Source organism: Trichosurus vulpecula, chromosome 1, assembly GCF_011100635.1.
Source record: "Trichosurus vulpecula isolate mTriVul1 chromosome 1, mTriVul1.pri, whole genome shotgun sequence".
Classification (NCBI taxonomy): Eukaryota; Metazoa; Chordata; class Mammalia; order Diprotodontia; family Phalangeridae; genus Trichosurus; species Trichosurus vulpecula.
In genome coordinates, this window is record NC_050573.1 from 260,675,146 (window position 1) to 260,697,637 (window position 22,492).

Here is a 22,492-nt window from a genome sequence, read left to right on the forward strand (position 1 = left end):
TTTCAAATTGTGACCTATGTAGCCACAATACACCTGACTAAAATTTAAGCTCTCTTCAAAGGCCTCAGTAAAAATGAACATCTATCATAATTCATTAGAAACTCCAGGTTTTGCCCTTATAAATGCAGAAAGCACAGAAAGGTTTTCTATCTATAAAAATGATATTTCATGGAAGAACATTGATACTATAGTAACAACTGAAACCTCAGTGTTAGAATACCTGACTCAACAACTTTTTAATTAATTCTATTTAAAATGTTTTTTTTTCTTCACTTGACGTTTTTTTAATTACATGTATGAGTGCATCATTGACCATTCAGTTTTTGGAATAACTTGGCATATTTCAGTAGATCAAGGTCATTGATTATGTATTCCTTCCATTCAAAACAGTATGCTCTGCATTCCAGTATTCAGAATTCTATTCTATGTATATATTCCCTAAAAATAAACCTGAAGATTGACCAAAGACATATAGAAACAACCAAGAGGAGAAAGATGAAAGTAGGAAAAAAGAAACCACAAAAATGTAACTATGGATGTAAAATAATATGGAGAAGACAATAAATTTTCAATATCCATAGGCTGGAAATAAGGAAAGCCAAGGAAATTCTTATCATGACCAGAGATTAATAACAGTAAAAGAGCTTTTGTTCATAAACACTCTGGTCACAGACAAAAGAGACTTGATGAGTCCATTTGTTAGTTCATCACTCTATGGATTCATTTTTCTTTACAAGTGAATTAAATAGTACATGGGAGTGGAAGACAAATGTTAAACTCTTGTATTCCTGTAGCTATATAGTGAACAATCAAACAAATTAATAGCCATTGATTTTAATTAACTTTATTAAAGACAAACCCCAGTTATAAGAGGAATGTGTTTTTCATTAGTAATAACACCATACTATTATTCATCCAGAAGTACATTGAGGCTATTACATTACTTTGGAGTCCTGTGAACTCCTGAACTAATACTTCCTACTGCAAGGAGAACAGAAGAAAAGCAGAAATGTTACAAACTTTCTCATAAAAGTAGCAGGAAATTAGATAAAATAGTGACATTTTAACATCCTGTATAGGAAAAGTATTACTGTAATACCTTATTACATAGGCTAAGCAATTCATAATTCCCTCCCCTCCTTGGGAGAAATGCTATCTTTACTAAATCCAATATGACCGTAGGGCCATTTTTGTTTAAGTCATTCGAACCACATCATCACAATGACTTTGATTCATCTGGTCAAGAACAGGATGTTTAAAGATGTTAAAAGAATTTTGAAAGTTTATTTCACTTATTTTAATTTTTTTAACTTACTAATCTCTCTAGCATATAGTGGAGGGCTTTGAGGGCAAGCTTGAGGTTAAAACAATTTAAAATTGTCCTCAGAAATCTAGCCCTGGAGCAGCTTCTGGGAAGGGAATGTAGCAGAGGAGAGTATCAGCTAACCAGTTTTCTTTTCTAGTAAAACAGTCAAAAAGTGAATACATTTTAAATCTATCATTTTAAATGAGAAATTTTGAATATATAATATTTGGATTAATATTCAAATTCTATAGTATGAAAGGTCATTGATCTGTTCAGCAAAAAAAAAAAGTCACAGATTTTCCTTTTCCCTTTTATATTTGGAAAGGTGCTATGTGTTCTTCTGCTAAGTGAAGAAGAGAGGTCTACCTCTGCCCTGCTTCTGCCTTATCCTATTCAGATGAGCCAAGCTTTACTGACTGCCTTGGCTCAACCTGTTTGTTGTTCAGTCGTTTCAGTTGTGTCTGACTTTTCATGACCTTCATGACCCCTTTTCGGGTTTTCTTGGTAAAGATCCTGGAGTGGTTTGCCATTTTTTTTCTCTAGCTCATTTTACAGATGAGGAAACAGGGGCAAACTGGGTTAAGCTAATAAGTGTCTAAGGCCAGATTTGAACTCAGATCTTCCTGACTCATGCCTAGTGCTCTATCTACTGTGATACCTCGCTGCTCAAAACTTTAACTCCTTTGGGTGTCATGGTGCCACCACAGACTTTCATTACTTTACCATGCCAGCCTTATCTCACATTTCCTCTTTTCACAAAGTCTATGCTTCAGTCAAATTTGACTGTCTTCTGTGCCTTAAACAATTCTATCACTCTCTAGCAGAAACCTACCTTTGTCCTTTATGTGCTCTATGATTTGAATGTCTCATCATTCCCCTCTGCACCTTATTGTTGTTCATTTGTTTTCAGTCATGTCTCACTCTTTGTAACCCTATTTGGAGTTTTCTTGGTAAAGACACTGGAGTGGTTTGCCATTTCCTTTTCCAGCTCATTTTATGGAGGAGGAAACTAAGGCAAATAGGGTTGAATCACTTACCCAGAGTCATACAGCTAGTGATTGTCTGAGGCCAGATTTGAACTCAAGATGAGTCTTCCTGACTTCAGGCCTGGCACTCTATGCATTGAGCCACCTGGCTCTTCTTACTAATTCCAGGAAAGTGGCTTTGGTAATGATCTTAAAAAAACCTGCGCCTGGACCTGAAACTTTCAGGACATCAGAAACCACTAGGAAAATGAGAGACATAGTAATACAATAAAACTTATTATTCTTTAATGTTTTTTTAATCCCTGAGGTTGGCACCATTAGCTGACTATGGTATTATCTTTGGTCAATCACTTCATATCTCTGCGTCTTCATTTCTTCATCTCTGAAACAGAAAGGGCGGGTGAGTGGGGGGACAGGTTAGAGCAGATGATCTCCAAGGTCTCTTCTAGTTCAGAGATTCTACAATTTTGTGAGTGTATGATGGATGCATAAGAGGCAAAGTTCTGTGTAGAGTCCAAGGGGGAAAGAGCATTACTAACTGGAGGAACTCTGAAAGACTTTAGAAAAGAGATGGTATTTGTTTGAGTTAGGCTTTAGGACATGGCACCAGACCCCTTCTACTTTTCACGAAAAGAGACTTCTAGGAAATTAGATCCTACAACCTACTGCTATACAGTTCATGTGGAAATAGCAGTCACCTAATGAGAAAAGCTCTACTTTGGTTTTTCCTCAACCCCAGCCCCTTCCTCCCTTTAAGATCCACCCTCTCAACTCTCCTCCTTCCTCCTAAGAGAACACACTTGGGAGTGAGTTTATTCAAGTGAATAGAAGAACTGTGTCTTTAGAGTCAGCCTGGAAAACATGGGAAGAACCTTTTTCACAGAGAATGCTGAGGAAATGGAGTTCTTTCCCAATCCTGGAGATCAAATTCAAGTCCAACATCAGAAAATTCAAGGCATCTTGGAAATCCCCAGAACTAGCTGTCAGATACTCACCCAATACCTTGGACTGTCTTTTTGCAGTTGAAGGTAAGAAGGGATTTTTTGTTCCCTGCTTACATTCCTTTTAGTATGTTGTTTGAAAACACAGGTTACACTGAGTTGTTAGAGCTGACCCTGTGACTTTGAAGGAATAACGAGAAACTCCTACTAAACGTGTAGTGGACATACATTCCTGAAGTAGGGCAAGAACCACAGTAATCAGACCCTTTTTTACGGTCTATACTACTTTCTCAATGTAATTGTTTAGCTGGAGGATATTAAGATTCTCAAGCTGCTGAGGAGGTGCTGCAGTTTAAGCAAAGAGGGTGGCATGCCCCACACTTTCTGGGATGATTTCTCGTTTGAATTGGACTTGGAGGTTTATGTTGATTTGGATGTGTTGACCTTTTCTTTTCATACTTTCCTTTTGTTTCAAATGACTTTATTTTTCTTAGCTTTGACCTATCTTGTAAAGCAAGATAACACATATAAAGTGCTTTGGAGACCTCAAAGTACTATGTAAATACTAGCCATTATTATTATAGAGAAGTTAATTTCACTGCTAACTTATTTTATTTCTTTTAAAAAATCTATAAAATGCATGTCTCCTTTTTAGGAAAATACTATTGTTTATACCATACATTTTCAGTTATTAATTCCTCCTCTAAAGGGTCCAAAGAGTCAAGTCTTGGAGTTGAAATCAGGAAGACAGTTCAAATCTTTCCTGTGGCACTTAGTATTTGTGTGCCCATGAACAAGTCACTAAGCCACTCTGAGTCTCAGCAAACTCCCTAAGACTTATCTGCAGATATATGGATGGATTGAGATCTGCATCAGTGGAGAGAATTCCAGTACCTTCAAAATCACAGATCCTTGATATATCCCAATCTCTGATTTTATTAATATGTAATTGAACAGATTTTACATTCAGATAGGCCCACTCGAAACAAAGGTATTCTTTTACAGTTTTCTGCTAAATGCGACTGGCTCCAATTCCATCTTTTTATGACTACTCAATGATTATTTGAGTTTGAACTCTTACCCAAAGTATTAATTATCTCTATAGCATACTTGATAAGTGGTCATTCACATGTTGCTTGGATGCTCTCCCCTGGAAAATCCCCAGTAACGTGGAACTTATGTACCATAGTAGCCCATTCCATTTTCAAACAGCTTTAATTCCTAGTTTGTTCTTTCATATATTAGAATGAAATCTGCCTTCTTATATCTTCCATCCATTATTGGTGCTACTTTTCCCCTTTGGGGCCATTATTTGTACATATTCGTTTATATTAGAACTTAAAATATCCAAGGACAGTTTTCGTATATCCCTCTCTGTCTCCCAGCCTTCTCCCCAGTTACTTGTATCATCCCTCATATGACATCGAGTCTTTTTGCATTCTAGTTATTCTCCTCTGGATGTGCCACTTGATATTCCTCCTACAATATGGCAGCCAGAACTGACATATTTCAAATTACCTTCTTTGATTCTGGGAGACCACATTTCCATTACTCTAAGACTGAATTAGCAATGTGGCAGTGACACCAAATTGTTTAATCATCCTGAATTTGTAATCAGTTAAAATCCCCTATAGATGTTTTTTACCCCATAAAACAAAACAAAAAATTCAGTCGCAAAGACCCTTTGTCATTCAGCCCTGTGCAGCTCTTCATGACCCTGTCAAGATTTTCTCAACAAAAATACTGGAATGGTTTGCCATTCACTTCTCTAGTAAATTAAGGCAAATGGAGATTAAATGACCTTCCCAGGGTCACACAAATAATAAGTGTCTGAAGCTGGATTTGAACTCAGTTCTTCCTAATTCTAGGAACAGTGCTCTATCCAATGGGCCACTTAGCTACCTCCTAAACATTTCCTATTGTTGTTATGTAGTCATGTCTGACTCATTGTGACCCCATTTGGGGTTTTCTTGGCAAAGATACTGGAGTGGTCTGGTATTTCTTCTCCAGCCATTTTACAGATGAGGAAACAGGCAAATAGGGGTAAGTGACTTGCTGAGGGGAGCTCTAACTACAATGAGGTAGAAACTTTTCCCACAGGATGCTAACATTGAAGTAGATAGGATTCTTCCCTAGGAAAAAATACTTTCTCCCTGTAGCAACCACTACCCCTAAACTTCATTTTTTTTGCTTCTGTACTGGCTTATGCAACCAACCATAGCATAACTGCTATGGCCACCACCCTCAAGGTCCAATCTCTATTGTGACCCTTTCCTAAGGTTTGCCCTCCCCTAGATCCTACAGGGGTTAAGGGCCAGACTCTCTGTGGGAATGACTACTTAGTCTCTCTCGTAGCATGCCTGAACTTGTGGTAAGACTGTTCTAGCTGAAAATATTCCTAATTACAGATCTGTTACCCTTGTGTTTTCATTTTGTGATACTACCAGCTCTCATTCCAGATTATTTCCATATTAAGAAGGGGACTTCTTCCTTGGATTGTGATTCTCATTTTTTTTCTCCCTAGGCCACTAGATGCAATTCTACAAGCATTTCTTAAGCAACTACTATATGCAAAGTATTGGATAAGGTGCTAGGGAGTACAACCACAGACACAATGGTCCTTGCCCCCTAGGAGCTTACATTCAAATGAATCCATAGGACATATATATAGTTAAGTATAATAATGCAGGTCTGATCATGTCGCCTTTCAACTCAGTAAACTCCAGTGGTACCCTATTACTTCGAGGTTCAACTATAAAACCCTCTACATGTCATTCAAAGCCCTCCATAACCTATCTCCTTCTTACTTTTCTAGTATTACTCTTTACTTCAAGGACAGCTAGGTGGTGAAGTGGATAGAGCACTGGGCTTGGAATCATAAAGACTCATCTTCATGAGTTCAAATCCAGCTCCAAATGCTAGCCGTGACCTTGGTAAAGTCACTTAATCCTGTTTGCCTTGTTCTTCATCTGTAAAATGAGCTGGAGAAGGAAATGGAAGACCACTCTCCAACAACTTTGTTGAGAAAGCCCCAAATGGGGTCATGACCCAACAACAACATACTTTATTTCATCTCACTTGATTTACCTTCTGTTCCTTTCACACCCATCCTCGTTCTTTTCCAATGGCTACTCTCTTTTATCACTTCCACTTTTAGCTTCCCTGGCTTCCTTAGAAGACTCAGCTCAAATTCTTCCTCCTGCAAGATGTCTTTCCAAGTCCAACCCCCTCCTCCTCTACTTCCCTAAGACCCTCTCTTTGAGGTTATCTTCCATCTACTCTGTATGCGTCTTGTATGTGTATACTTTTATGTTATCTCATCACAATGCATCACATATAGTATATGCTTATAAATGCTTCTTGTCTGATGTACAAAATTAGGGAATGACCAAAGGAGAGTTTAGGAAGAGATGATCTAGGAATATTTGTGCAAGGAAAGAATACTCAGATGTGAGGATCATGGAAAGTTGCACAGTGAATTATCAGTTGAGCAGAGACTGCAGAGGCAGGGAACCTACAGCCTCGAGGCCACATGTGGCCCTCTAGGTCCTCAAATGAGGCCCTAATTGTTCTGTGAAGTTTAGATTCAGGCAAAGGGCCACACTTGAGGACCTAGAGGGCCACATGTGGCCTTGAGGCCATAGGTTCCCCACCCCTGGTCAAGAGCAATAGCTGGGGCCAATGAACAAAGAGAGAAAAGGGTAAGACTAGGTCAGGGAATGTAGTAGGCCATTGGTTCTAGAATGCAGAATGTGTGAATTTGGGGGGGGGGTGGGAAGTAAATACCTCTCAATTATTATTCATCCTGTTTGGGTTACACAACTTTTAGTTGATACTTGACTAAAGAAAATTTACTTGTAAAGAAATAGAATTTGAAAGTCCTGCATACATACGCTTTTGGATATTTAAGACATCTTATTGGATACAAGTAGAACACCAATAACTTCTGGTCTTTTCTAAATAAAATAACTCTATTCAACTGGAGGGAAAGTTTACTTTAGTATCATGACTAATTTTAATTAGGTTATTCATAATTTAGTTTATTTCCTAGAAAGAAAATAGTTTATAGGACAGTTTAGTAGATTCAAATTCATAAACCTATGTTGAATTAAAAAATATTATAGTTTCATCCTAATCACAGGTTTAATGTGGGTGGAGTTACTGTCTGATAGGGAGTAAATCAATACTGGGGGCCATTCAGAGATGACATGAAAACATTAGGGTGTGGAAAAAAGGACTGCTGGGAGACCCTTCTCACATTGATGAGTTCTTCTTGGAACCCTCCATTTTGCAGAAGGACCCCAGATCAGCCATCCCTTGCTCTCCAGGATTAGCTACCACCTACCCCTTTTATGTGCTATCTCCTTCTGTTAGGATGTAAACTTTTTGAGGGCAGAAAGTATCTTTATTTGTGCTTGTATGTGTATCCCCAACACTTAATTCAGTGCCAGACAAGTTGTTAACATTTAACAAATGCTTGTTGACTGACTGAATATGTAGCAACAAATGGTAGCCAGAGTGCTATGATCACTTCTGCTGGACTTGGAGTGAGAACATGCATTCAAATCTTATCTTAAAGGAGGCTAAGCAGGACAGTAGATAGACTACTGGGCCCAGGAGTCAGTAAAAACCTGTGTTCAAGACCAGCCTCATACTGTACTTACTAGCTATGTGGCCCAAGACAAATTATTTAACGTCTGCTTCAGTTTCCTCAATTATAAAATAGAGATAATAATAGCACCTACCTCCCAGGGTAGTTATGAAGATCAAAAAAGACAATATTTGCAAAGCCTTTAGCATTGTGCCTGGCACATAGTAGGCATTTAATACATACTTGCTTCCTTCACATCTTTACATGATTATTAGTTATATGAATATTTGCAAGTCATTTAACCAGTATAACGCTGTTTCCTCATCTGAAAATAGAGATGTCAATAACACCTATTTCATAGGGATGTTGTGAGGATCAAGTGAGATAATCTATTGTAAAATGCTTTGCAAACGTTAAAGCACTATATAGAGGAGTTATTATTATCGTTATCATTATGTCTCTTGGCACAGGGTTAAGGGGTTTTGTGAATGGACTAATGAAAATTAGCCACAGCACTAAAACTAATGGTAAGCATAATACTAAAATAAACCATACTACCACTGGCTAAATAGATTTTATCTGGAAATGAACAAAAATGATTGATGTCTTCCTGGCTTCAGTAATGGTCAAAGTTCTTAAAAAGTGCAAAAAAAATCACCTGTAGGGCTCAGTATTGTGCTGATGGATTGTGGTCATAATCTCTGTTCGTCTTTTAAACCAGTTCAAAATGTTATTAGAAATAGAGCCCCCAGCTTATTTGGGGGAAGGCTAAAAATAGAGGCATAAAATAAGAGCTTGAGCTTCTTTCCTAAAATACATGATGTCAATTAATTTATGCAAATTAATACTAACTTTTAAAAAATTCCTGATTCATTCTCATTTCCTCTTGAATTTTCAATTTTTCAAGACATACATTTTCAATTTTTGTTTATGAGTATTGTTGAACCACTGTCGGTGAACTTCAGAAAATTGTGGAACTACAGGGATGGTGGGGTGGTGTATCACAGGACTATAGAAGGGCAAATATTATCCTGCTATTCAAAACAAGAAATAATAGTAATGTTTATAAATTACAGGACCCCAAGCTTGAATTTAAATCCTGGCAAAATTCTAGAATGTATTATTAATTGGGTGGTTAGTGCACATCTAGATAAGGAATGCAGTGATCCTAAAAAGTCAGCATGAACAGACTGATGCCAGACCAATTTCATCCTGAGGAATAGAATTACAGGACTGGTAGATATGGGAAATGTCATCGATATTATTTACCTAAATTTTTGTACAGCATTTGTACTGCATTCTTATGAAAAGGTGAAGGAAAGTGGACTGGCCAATAGTCCATTTAGGTGAATTCAAGAGTCAGTTGATAAGCAGTTATTCTGGACACTATGCGCCAGGCACTATGTGAGGGGCTGAAGGTACAAATACAAAGGGCAAAGCAAACTCTCCTTTTAAAGAGCTTACATTTTATAAGAGAAGACAAATTATGCATGTATAAGAATATACAAACTAAATACAAGATAGTTAAATGCAAGGTAGTTAGGGAAGGGGGAGCACAAGCAATTGGGAAGATCTAGAAAGGCTTCATATTTAAGGTGTTGCTTGAGTTGCATGTTGAAGGAAGTAAAAGATTCTTTGAGGTAAAAATGAGGAATGATTGTGTTCTAGGTTTGGGAGTACAAAGGCAGGAAAATAGGAGATTGGGGGAAGGCCTGTTTGTCTAGTCTGTAGAATGTAGGAAAGGAACAATGTATAGGACCTGGAAATATAAGTTGAGGCTAAATTGCGAAGGGCTTTAAATTCAACAAGTCAGTTTAACAGACATTTGTTAAGCACCTCACCTGCTATGTGATGGGCCCTGTGTTAAGTTCTGAGGGTACAAAGAAAGGCAAAACTACCACTAAGCCCAACCAACCAAACCAAAACCAAGAAAAATCTCCACTGTCAAGGAGATGTTTAGTAGATGGAGGGGAGTGAGGAGAAACCTGAAGCAGGGCGACCCATTAGGAAGACATTGCAATAGTCTAGGTGAGAGGACAAGAAGGCCTTGACTAAAGTGTTGTTGACTTTGTTGGAACAGAGGAGGGGTTGGGTGTGAGAGATGTTGTGAAGGGAGAAATGCCAAGATTTAGTAACTGATTGGATATAGGAGGTAAGAAAATGAGAAGTTGAGGATAATGCTAAAGTTAGAAACCTAGGACCCCAGAAAAATGGGAGTGCTTTTGTAGAAACAGGAAGTTGTGGGGAAGGTAAGACCTAGGCCAGGGGTGGGAAACCTGTGGCCTTGAGGCCACATGTGGCCCTCTGGGTCCTCAAGTGTGGCCCTTTGACTGAATCCAAACTTAATTGTTCTGTGAAGTTTGGATTCCGTCAAAGGGCTGCACTTGACGACCTAGAGAGTCACATGTGGCCTCTAGGATGCTGGTTCCCTGCTCCTGACCTAGACAAATAATAAGGAATGATTCATTGTCAGCTTAGAAGGCACTCTCTGGTAGGGAGTCTTAGGGAATTGTGCTATTCAGTAGTTTTGTTAGTAGATTAGATAAAGACAAAGCCCATCATATCTGTAGATGATACAAGGCTAGAAGGGATAGGTACTAATTTGAATGTCAGGGTTAGCATCCAAAAGGGTCTTTATGGACATTAGTCCAAGCTAGTAAGATAGAATCTATTGTCATAAATATAAATACGTCTTATGCGTGTCCAGAAATCAATGCCACAGGTGCAAGATGGGGGGAGATGTAGTTCTGGACTATAAGCTCAATATAGGTCAATGAAGTGATATAGCAGCTCTCCTTTTCTCCCCTCTCCTTTCACCTCCCCCCCTCAAAAACCCCCTAAATGAAACAAAGAAAGGAATAATATCCAGGTGTAGGAGGGTAATAGCTCTATTGTACTCTGCCCTGGACAGACCTGATTTGAAGTATTGTGTTTCGTTTTGGGCATCTCATTTAAAGAATGACATTGATAAGTTGAAGGACCTATAGCAGCAGGTGGCTAGAATTTTGAAGTTCCTTGAGATTACATCATATAAACTAATCAATAAATGTTTATTTATTAAGCACTTATTATATCCTAGGCACTGTGCTAAGCACTGGGGATACAAAAAGAGGCAAAAGAGTTTTGGTCCTCGAACTTGCAATCTAATGGGGAAGAAAACATGCAAATAAATATATGAAAGCAAGCTAAATACAGGATAAATAGGAAATAATTAATGGAGGGAAGGCACTGGAATTAAGAGGGGTTGGGGAAGGCTTCCTGCAGAAGGTGGGACTTTAGCTGGAAGGGAGGGAGGTCAGAAGTCAGAGCAGAGAAAGAAAGCATTCTAGGCAAGGAGGACAGCCAGAGAGAATGCCCAGAACTGAGAGATGGAGTATCTTGTCCATGAAACAGTCAGGAGGCCTATGTCACTGGATCAAAGAGTATGTGTCAGGGAGTAAGGTGAAAGAAGACTAGAGGCGGGGGTGGGGGGTGGGGGTGACTAGATTATGAAGGGCTTTGAATGCCAAACAGGACATTTTGTATTTGCTCCTGGAGACAGAAGTAGGTCACTGTGGTTTATTGAGTAGGGGGGTAGGGGTGGTGACATGATGGGACTTCCATTTTAGAAAAATTACTTTAGTGGCTGAATGGAGGATAGATTGGAGTGGGGAGAGACTTGGGCAGGCAAACCCACAAACAGGCTATTACAGTAATCAAGAAATGAAGTGATGAGGGCCTGCACTAGAGTGGTGGTAGCATCAGAGGAGAGAAGGGGGTATATTTAAAAGAAATTGACAGGCTTTTGGCAATAGCTTGGATATGAGGAGTTCAAGATAGGAAAAAAAATTGAGGATGACTCCTAGGTTGCAAAACTGAGGAACTGAGAGGATGGTGTTGCCCTTTATATGTTGATATAGGGAAGGTGGCAGTGGTGAGGAGGGTTGAGTTTAAGAAGTCTACTGGACATCCAGTCCAAGATATCTGAAAGGTAGCTGGAGATGAATGATTAGAGGTCAGCAGATAGATTGGGACAGGAAAAATACATTTGAGAATCATTAGTAGAGACATGATAATTAAATCTATTGGAGCTGATGAGATCACCAAGTGAAGTAGCATAGAGGGAGAAGAGAAGAGGACTGAGGACAGGATCCTAATGGACACCTACAGGTAGAAGGCATGGATTTGGAGGAAGATCCAGCAAAGGAAACAGAGGAGTGCTCAGATTGAAAACCAGGAGAGAGTGACATCCAGGAGGAAAACCAGGAGAGAGTGACATCCTGAAAACCTAGAAAGGAGAGAGTATCAAGGAGGAGAGAGTAAGCCACAGTATCGATGGCTACAGAGAGATCAAGGAGAATGGGGATTGAAAAAAGGCCATTGGATTTGGCAACTAAGAGCTCATTAGTAACTTTGGAGAGAGCAGCTTGGGTGGAATGACAAGGTCAGAAACCAGATGGTAAGGGGTTAAAAAAAGAGTATTAGAATCAATGGAAAGAACTGAGGATGTTTAGCCTCAAGAAGAGAAGACTTGGTGGTGGGAGGTGGAATATGATAGCTATCTTCAAGTAATTGAAAGGCTGTCATGTGGAAGACAGACTAGTCTTGTTCAGCTTAGTCCTAAAGGATCATATTAGGAACAATGTGTAGAAATTGCAAAGGATAGAATTTTAGGGTTGATATAAGGAAAAACTTCCTGATAAAAGCAAAACAGACTTCTTTGTAAGGAAGTGGGCTCCTTTTCATTAGAAGTTATTAAGCAAAGCATGTATAGCTGCATGTGGGGTATCATATAGAAGAAACTCTACTTTAAGTATGTTTTGGACTAGAAGGCCTTTTAGTTCCCTTCCAACTCAGAGATGCTGTGTTTTTTTTTTCTTGACCCGAATAGTTTGTTTTAGTTCCCTAGGAATCCTATAGTACAGAGATGTCAAAAACATTGCCTGAGCCCCAACAGCAATCCTGAGTGGGGTCCAAACCAGACGAAAATGTGATTAGGAAATATTTAACAGAACAAATGAAAATACAATAAAACATAGATAAAATTACCTTTTAAAACCAAGTTAATATGCAGTCTACAGGGATCCTTATGTATCTACAGTTTAGTGGGCCCAGTTTCTATTTGTTTGACACCTTTGCTATAGTAAATGAATCTTAGCTCTTGATTCCAGAGTAAGTTACATTTCAGTGGGTTGTAAATGATATAATTGTAACTGAGGTAATACATTCTTTAGAATCATGGATGGATTTTTGCCAACATCTCTATATATTAATTTCCTTTTCTGTAAAAGGAGAGGGTTAAACTAGATAATCTCTAAAGATCCCACCAGTGCTAAGTCTTTTGAACTTGTTGATTTATAATAGATGGAAACCAACTGCGAGAAAGGCCAATAGATTTGAAAAAGGGCTCACAGTAATTCAACATCAAATTTTGGAGCATAGTAATTTTGTTGTTCTTCAGTCATGTCTGACTTTTTGTGAGCCCATTTGGGGTTTTCTTTGCAAAGATACTGGAGTGATTTGCCATTTCCATCTCCAGCTCATTTTACAGATGAGGAAACTGAGGCAAACAGGATTTAAATGACTTTCCCAGGGTCACACAGCTAGTAAGTGTCTGAAGCTAGATTTGAACTCAGGAAAATCTTCTCCCTTACTCCACTGCACCTTTAGCTCAGTAATTAACACAGCCATTATGATTGGTGGAGTGCTCTCTCTCATCTTTCTTTTTCATTGGCCTGTCTTCAACCTGCTCTTCCCATCATTTTCGTAATTCCTTATAGATCTTCTGGAGACATATGTTTTAACTGAGATAAGGCTTATTTCTTGATAATGGTAGCACCTTAATTCCTGTGATAATTTCTCTGGTTAACACAATAATACTCATATAACCATAACCTGAAGGAAGAGGACATGAGATAATTGCTGATGAGGAATGGAAATTGGGAAAGGTTTGGAGTATAGGGTACTGCTTATGGAGGGATGGCCTGGGTATAATTCTGTGGCTCAAATGTGGGAGGGTTGGGAGAAGCTGGGTACTGTTACTATTAGTCTCCAGAGAGCAGTGGATTCCGGGCAGTGGTGGGTGGGGTTCTCAGATGGCAGTATGAATAAGATGATTGACTCCTGCTGGTGGTGGTGGTGGTGTTCAGATTCTCAGCAGCCAGGGGGCAGGATGAGGAAACTGGGTCTAGTTACTATTATTGTTGGGGCTAGAAAGAATCAGAAAACAGGGACGGGGTGCCTAACATAAACTGATGATTTCTTATTTGTTCTGTAATAACTGATTCTTGATCCACTAGGAGAAAATATCATTCTTTAGTATGTGAAATGAGGCCTTAAAGACCAAGAATCTATTGGCTCTGTGTAGATTGTAAAGATGCAATACCATTTTTTTTTTCTTTCCAGAGAATGGATTGGATTTAGTACCTGGACAAACTACTAAGCAAAAGTCTTAGGCAACTGAGACTGAAACTTTAGCTGAAGTATTGTTGTGTCTTAAAGTCCCAAAATATCAATTGGTCCTTTTTATTTATTTTATATATTTAAAATTATATGTAATAACTTCCTGCCACAATTAAATTTCAACTATTAAACATCAACCTGGATTTATTTAGGGTCATGTCTAAATTCATCGGGTCATGCACAGACACAGCTTGAAGATGATCAAGTTTGTAATTTAATTTCCATTGCTTTTATTGAGAATTTGTTGTAGGGTCATAGTTTTAATTATGGTGAATGATCATTTCTCATAGATATTATTTACCACTGATCATCTCACTGGGGGTTCCCTACATCTATGAAATCACCCATCCGGTTCCTTGTCTCCCTGTTCCCCCTTCACCCTACTCCCCTCAAATGTATGCATTACTACATAATGCTATGTCTGTATATGTGGTACTCAGCTTCTACAGCATAAAGTTGGCCACATCTTGTTCAGATTTCATGATAAAATGCTTTAAATTCACATTAACTGTCCTTATGTCATGTAAAACTAGTCCCTGAAGTCAGGAAAGCACACTGGCAGGTTACAGCATTTCTCTAAGGTAAAAATGCAAAAGAAATTAAAATCATCCTAAAATCAAACATTTGAAAAATTCTATTAAAAATGAGGGCTTCAGGGGGCAGCTAAGTGGCACAGTGAGTAGAGCACTGGCCCTGGAGTCAAGAGCACCTGAGTTCAAATCCGGCCTCAGACACTTGACACACTTACTAGCTGTGTGACCTTGGGCAAGTCACTTAACCCCAATTGCCCTGCCTTCCCCCCTCCAAAAAAAAGACTTCTATGAAAAAGGAAGGACTTCTAAAAAAGAGACAGGTGAACAAACCTGCATTATAGCACTCTTTTAAAAAAAATATACCTTACCATAAAGTACATCATTACACAATAAGTGTCCGTTTGAAAAGCTGTGTCATTTTCTGAGGTATAGCATGAGATCCTTAATTGTTCTGTCTCCTTCCACAGATAGAATGATTACTGGCGCTAGTTGGGGTTTTTCAAAGGATTAGTTATATTGTTTTGAGACAGTCTGCTTGCTCTGTTTTGCTGACTTGCCCTTAGTTTCAAAGAAAAGGTTTGAATTCCTATTGGTTGCTACTAACCTCGACCAAACCTATATGTTGGTTATGACTAAAGACAGGATTTAGTAAAGACTTAGTAAGCATATTTGCTGATGGTAACATGGTTCTGCTACCTAAGGTAGGAAGGATATAAAATTCAGACATTTACTGGTACACTAGAATCTCTGTCTAATAATATTGTCTAAGGAAGGATTAGTTACCAGCACTATGCTTCTGCGACCCAAACTAAGATGAATATAAAATGCAGACATAGTGATATACTGGTACACTAGGGCCTTTGTCTAATAAAAATATTGTCTAAGGAAGGATGAACTTTTTAGTATGGTGAAGAGAGTGGAAAGTTTAGATGGGTTAATAAATACTGCAAAGATGAAGAGGAAAAAAGGATGTGCTTATCATAAACACTTTCTAAATCTTTGATTTTGAAATGTGGAAGTCTAAACTTGGCAATAATAAATAATCCATTGTTAGTAAATTTGGGCTAAATCACTACAGATAGTTTGCTTGGCTGTTTCAGCATTTGGAAATGGTATTTCTCACCTCCTCCACACTAGTTTTTTCTGTTGCCTGCCAAGTTCTTTAAGGGGGGAAAAATCCCTTAATTCTGGTTAGAGGTGTTTCAGAAGTTGCATAAAGAGAAGCCTTGCAAGAACTTTACTTGCAAGAACATTAGCTCAGCAGTGTGGCTCACTTCTAAATAAGCTTTACTTCAGGAAGTATTTATGCTTGTCCTGTAGAACAGAGCTGCTAGTAAACACCCATGATTTAAAGGCCTTTCACACTGCGAGACCTCAGCATACTTAGTCCACTCCCTCATGATACTGCTTAAACAACTTTAGGAAGCATAAAATAAATTTGCATAGTGAAAGCTCTTTAACCTATATCAGAAAAGACGCAGTACATTTCAAAAGGGAAAATATTATTGTTCTCAAATAAAATTGTTTCTTTTTCATCATTTTGTGTTTTTGCATGTAAGCGTTTTGAGTGAAAATCAAAATCAAATTGGCACATTGTAAAACCAATACTCCCATGTGGTCCAACACTTCTAATCTCAAACTATAGACTGCTTTCATTTATCAGAATTAAGAAAGGATCCTCCACTGGTTATTTTGATGAAATGCCAGATGTTATCATTTGACATAATATAACCCTTGTAACTTGAACATACTAACTATGGCAGTAGAGAGATCAAAAGCAATTGCACTGTCGCCTGGTTATTGAGGAAGTCTACAAGTCCTCAGCCATTCATTTTGGCTACCAGGTTAGTCTTGTAGCTATAGTTCCCTGGAACAAAATGGGTATGTGTATTCTGGTCCATTCAGGGAATAACAGAATCTCCTATTGCTTTGTAGTTTGGGACAAAAATCTCACATCCAGAAAGTGCACAAATTGGGGGAAAATTTTCTCATAAAATGAGTAGTCACAGTAGAGAATTTGGCTTTGGCTTGCAAATTAACTGAAGTGACTGTTGAAATGTTTGGCATTAAAAGCCAATTAAAATCTGACCCTAACCTATCTTTCTAGATCTAGAAAGTTTTCATATTTTTTCCCATGTACTCTCCCAAACACACACACACACACACACACACACACCATTCCTAATAAATTGTCCTATTTACTGTTCCCCCTCAGGACATTCACATCTACAGCTTCCATACATTTGCAGAAGCTGTCTCAGCAGAGTTTTCTCTCCTGACTTCCATTTCTGAGAAGTCCTAAAGCCCTGGGCAGCTAGGTGGCATAGTGGATAGAGTGCTGGGCCTAGAGTCAGGAAAACTCATCTTCCTGAACTCAAATCTGGCTTCAGATACTAGCTGTGTGACCCCAGGCAAGTCACCTAACCCTGTTTGCCTCAGTTTCCTTATCTGTAAAATGATATGGAGAAGGAAATGTCAAACCATTCCATTATTTTTGCCAAGAAGGAAGAATCAGACACAACTGAACAACAACAGCAGAGCCCTTCGGGGTCATTTCAAGCACTACTTCCTACATAAGACTGTTTCTAATGCCAGTGCCCCTCCTGCAATTACTTTGAATTTACTTTGTATGTATTTTCTATTGGCAATACTGTGTACATGCACACAATAAAACATAAGCTGCCTGATGGCAGGGACTTAATGTTGTATTTTTTGTCTTCTGTTTTTGTTTTGTTTTTTTGTTGTCTGTCACTTCACAGGCTTTTGAGAAATGCCAAATTTCTTTCACATGTGCTCCATTGATTTGGGCTGGGCAACATTGCTCCCAAGTACAATGATGGAAAAAAGAATACCTTAATTTTTATAAGTGAAGTGCTTTTTCTATATTTAAGAATACAATACGGAGCATGAGGGTCCAAATATTGGTTGCTTACAAACTAGTAATAACATTTTTCTGTGAAATTTTCTGTGAAATATCTTCCCCATCTTTCTTCCCTAGCATTCTAGCAACATAGGCTTAAGTGACAAATTAAAGTAGGAGCTGGACAAATCATATTACTTTGAGAAACAGGAACTTGGATTAGGTGTTCTGACTTATGCAAATATGCAAATACAGAAATTATCTGTGACTCCATCAGAGTGGGAAATTTCTTGGTGTGAGACCTCCCTCCATCAACATATATTGCAACACTCTATGACTAGTTTATAAATGTCAGAAAGCTGCCTGAAGCGTATAATGAGAGGTGACAAAATTTACCTAAGGATGCACAGCTAGTAAGACACATAGAGTATGAACCCATGACTTACTGAATTATTGAATGAGCATATTCTCCGATATACCATGCCTGCCTCTGCTCTGATTGTTACAACTTATTAAAATCCAAATTTACTACTGTTATTTCTCCCTGACCCTTTCTTACGTTTGTTATCTGTGCCCCTTCTTCTGTTTTCCTAATCACAGCCTCCTTCCTGGTGTCCCCACCTCTGCTGACTCTTCCCCTTCCCCATCCCCTTGTTCATTTGCTCATGTTTCTTTAAAGAAATGCTTCTTCTTTAAAAGTTCTTTGTAGGGTCCTTTGAAATCCTTAGAGGAAAGAACTACGATAAATAGTAAATACTTATAAAGGTGCACATGATGCCAATGTAGTTTACTCTAGGCTACATGGTCAACTAGATTTCTATGAGATTTAGTATTCCTTATACTTAAAACCTCTGCATTTTGTAAAAATTTGGAAAAACCCTTAAGCCAAAAACCTTCCAAGTCACAGTATATTTTAAAGTATGCTGAAAAAATGTTTTAAGAAAAAATCAACAATATTCTTTCCCTATTCATTCATTCAATATTTTTTAAAGTACCTACACTATGTAAAGCACTGCCCTAAGGCTAAGGAGGGTATAAAGATGAGTAAAGAAGAGTCCCTACCCACAGAATTATTTGGGGTATGTGCTATTGTATCTTTCTCCCCTGTATTGGTGAGAATTTGTAAAATATAGCCCTCAGAATGCTATTTCCTCTTAAGTACTTTGCCTGCAATTGGAATATGGTGCCACCAGGTGGGCAGTGGTGCTGGGTACTGAGCTATGTAGGTCTGATTAGCCAAGAGGAATATTAGCATACTTTTCAGATACATCGGTTTAAAAAAAATACTTGCTTAAAATAGGCAAGTGTAAACACGACAGGACAAAGTAGTTCTAAAGAATGTTACTACAGAAAAAGAATCTAGCTACACTTTGCTACTATCTTCATTGATCCTTGTGAATCACTAAGACAGTGTAGTTCCTCAGTCTAGCATTTACAACTCTTCACAAACTACTTGTAGCCTAAGTTTTCAGATTTAAGTCATTTTTCTTAGCTTCATGTGCCCTGGGTTCCAAACATACTAGATTGGCCATTCCATGAAGGTGTCTTACAATACACTTCCTCTGTGCATTGTAGACCTATCATGCTTTCCTAGAATGGATACACTCCTCTCCAGCTCTTAGAACCCTTAGCTTCCTTCAAGGTTCAGCTCACAGGCCACCTCCTCTGGTTTTCATGTTCCTAGTTTATTTTAAATACGTTTTTATTGATTCTTTTTTCCCCTCTAAATTATGGCTATTTCCCACCTGTCCAGACTGAACCCTCCCTTGTGACAAAGAAAAACGATTAAGGGAGGACATCCAATGGAGAAATCTCCTCTGATAATGTAAGGGATATTCGGTCCCCTAGTCCCCCTCTTCTCTTCCACAAAGGAGGATGTATGTTTTGTCATTTCTTCTCTAGGACCTTCATTGATTTTGTTGGTTTCAGAGTTCAGCTTCTTTTTAGGAATCTTTTCTTTTCCAGTGCTGTAGTTATGGCTTATACCGTCCTCTTGATTCTCCTCATTTCACTCATCAGATCATGCAAGTCTTCCCATGTTTCTCTGATTTCATCATTTGTAATTTCTTAATTCACTTACATTAAAGTTTTTTTAAGTTGCTCCTCCTTGTGTTCTTTATTATTATTGTTCTTTCTCCCTCAAATTTCCTTCTTTTTTTTACATGTTGTATCTCCTACAAGCTGCTCGTGGGCAGTGTTTGTTCTTCATTCTTGTTCCCATATTCCCAATGGCTGGCATAATGCCTTGTACTCTACATGTTGAGAACTTAAGAAATAACAATAGATAATGTTTATGTATTGCTTTAAGGTTTACAAATTGTATTACCTCAGTTGACCCTCAAAATGTCCCATGAGGTACATGCTATTATTATCCCCATTGTTCAAATGGGGAAACTGAGGTTGAGAGATGTTGTGACTTGCCCAAAGTAACAATGAGTGTTTGAGGCTGCATTTGAACTCAGGCATTCCTGCCTCCAAGTCTAGCACTCTCTCTACTGTGCCACTTACCTGTCTAAATATTTGTGTGACTTTGTTTGTTGATGAATTTATTTATATGAGTAAGAACCAAGATTATGAGGAATCTGTGAAAACAACCTAGTTTGAACTCTAGGACAGTTAGAAAACATGATTTTTATATATTTATATTATTTTTTGGCAGGTAATTTAGTTTTGTGGGTCAGCAATTTTAAATCTGCAATCATAATCATTCACACAGCAACACTATCTTGGCTTTCTGGCTCAAATCAGACATGGTATCAGTTTAATCACTCCTTCATCTGTTATCTGGAGTCTCTTTTCTGGCCTGGCAGAGGACTTGTTTTGTGATCTCATAGCTCTTTTCTCCCCCTAACGAGAATGATCTAATGTGTTCATCATGCTTCTATTGTATGTTCTTCTGGTTAGGACTGTATCCATGGGGGGACACTGTGATAGCTCATCCCACAATATAACATTTTATTTATTCATTCATGTATAATCCTGTTATAAAGTTTCTCAATCACTGTAGTAACTGCTGCTACAATTCTGTGCTTAACTGAAGTCATCTGGAGCCTTTGTACCTATTTACTAAAGCATTTCATTTCACTTCATAAAATAGCTGGCCCCAACTTGGCAGTCCTTTCCCAAAGCAACTCCCCCCACCACCCCAAGTTCTAGCCAAAGGAGATTTTGCTGTAGAAAAGGCTTTGGGGTAAGGCTGCTTTGGTTGTGTTTGTTCAGTTCGGTTACCCAATTTACAACATGAGTTTGCTCCCTTCTGTTTGGACTCCTCAGATCTCTGAATGGGACTTAGGCCTATGGATTTATCTCCATTTCAGAGGAATAGCAGACAGTTCCCAGAATGCATGTTCCACAGGAACAACACCACATAGTCCCAGCTACTGTCAATTCCCAAGCACTTCTGAATACTCAGAAAGTGGGAAGCAAGAAAGAGGGAGGAAAAAAAATCAGAACAGCAGCGTTCTCCAGAGTTTGGGCGGGGAGTGGGAGAGTACTGGAGACTACAGAGGAATAACAGTGTCTGGAAAATTAGGGAGAGCCTTCGGGACCCTTTGTGTAATAATCCTCCCTGGGCCTGGAGGAGGACATGGTCGCTGCCAGGTATCTTCCCTGTGCTCTGGGGCCTTTTTGTGTATGCAAGAGCACACAGCTGCTAATGGCCAGACTGCTTGCTCCATTCAGGCTCTTCCTCACTGCCCCCCCCAGTTTTTTAAATGGGGGCTCTTCTCCGAAGACAAATAGATGCTTCACCTTCACAGCAAGAGGATAACGGGACCAAGAGTATATGACCAAGTTGAATGTGTGTGCTTTAAGGGAAAGAAATCCAAACTCCACCCCCACCCCCAACCCTTTCATTTTAAATATTTTGGAGATCTGCTAGCGGTGGCCCTGGTGGCTGGAGTGGGGGGAAGGTAGGGGGAAGAAAAAACGGAGGGAGTAAAATAAGTGTCAAGGAATTCATTGTCTGTTCTCCACCTGTTGTTATTCTGGTCCCAATCAACCTGCTAGCCAGGCTGGAGCCAGTGGCCATCTGGAAACACTGCTCTGTTTATAAACTTGGCATGAAGCAGCACTCCCGGGCCCTGACCTCCCACACAAATCTGGAAACAATTAGAGCAAGATGATAGGCAGGCAGGCAGGCAGGGAAAGAGAAAGAGGGAGGGAGGGAAAGAGGGAGAAAGGGAGAGAGAAGAGAGAGGAGACTGCAGGGGAGGGGAGGGGAGGACAGGCAGACTGAGCGTAGGGGGAGCCCAAAGGGAGGGCTGAAATCCAAATCTCTAGGACACAAATATTTATGCGTGCCTAATTCTGCTGCCTCTCTGGTAATTAGCACTGTTATCCCATTAAGGGGATCCTTGAGACTCAAAGCCTTACTGCTTCTTCTCATCCTGGAACTCAGCCTTTCCAAGTTGTATTTGCCTCCCTCCACCCCCACTATCCTTTTCGATCTTCCAACACCAGGAATGACTTTCTCTAGTTTCTTCAAGTCTTTAGTTTATTAATATTATTGTTATTATTTTTGCTTTGCTTCTCTGTGGGTCAAGGTAATGACCTTAGTCCCATACTTTAAAAAAATATTCTAATTACATTTGGTGTGATTACTTTGGGAGTGTAATAAAGCAAGATACCACCACTAGGATTTCCAAAACATACATACTTACATGCATACATACATACACATACATACCCATGAACCTCTTATACACTTAGCTGTGTGTAATAGCTGGTTCATAGTCTAATGAATGAAAAGGGGTTGCAACATATTTTCAGAGATATTTTGCAAAGAAAATGAAATTAAGGCAGAGCCCTCACCTGGTACAACTGCCATCTGGGT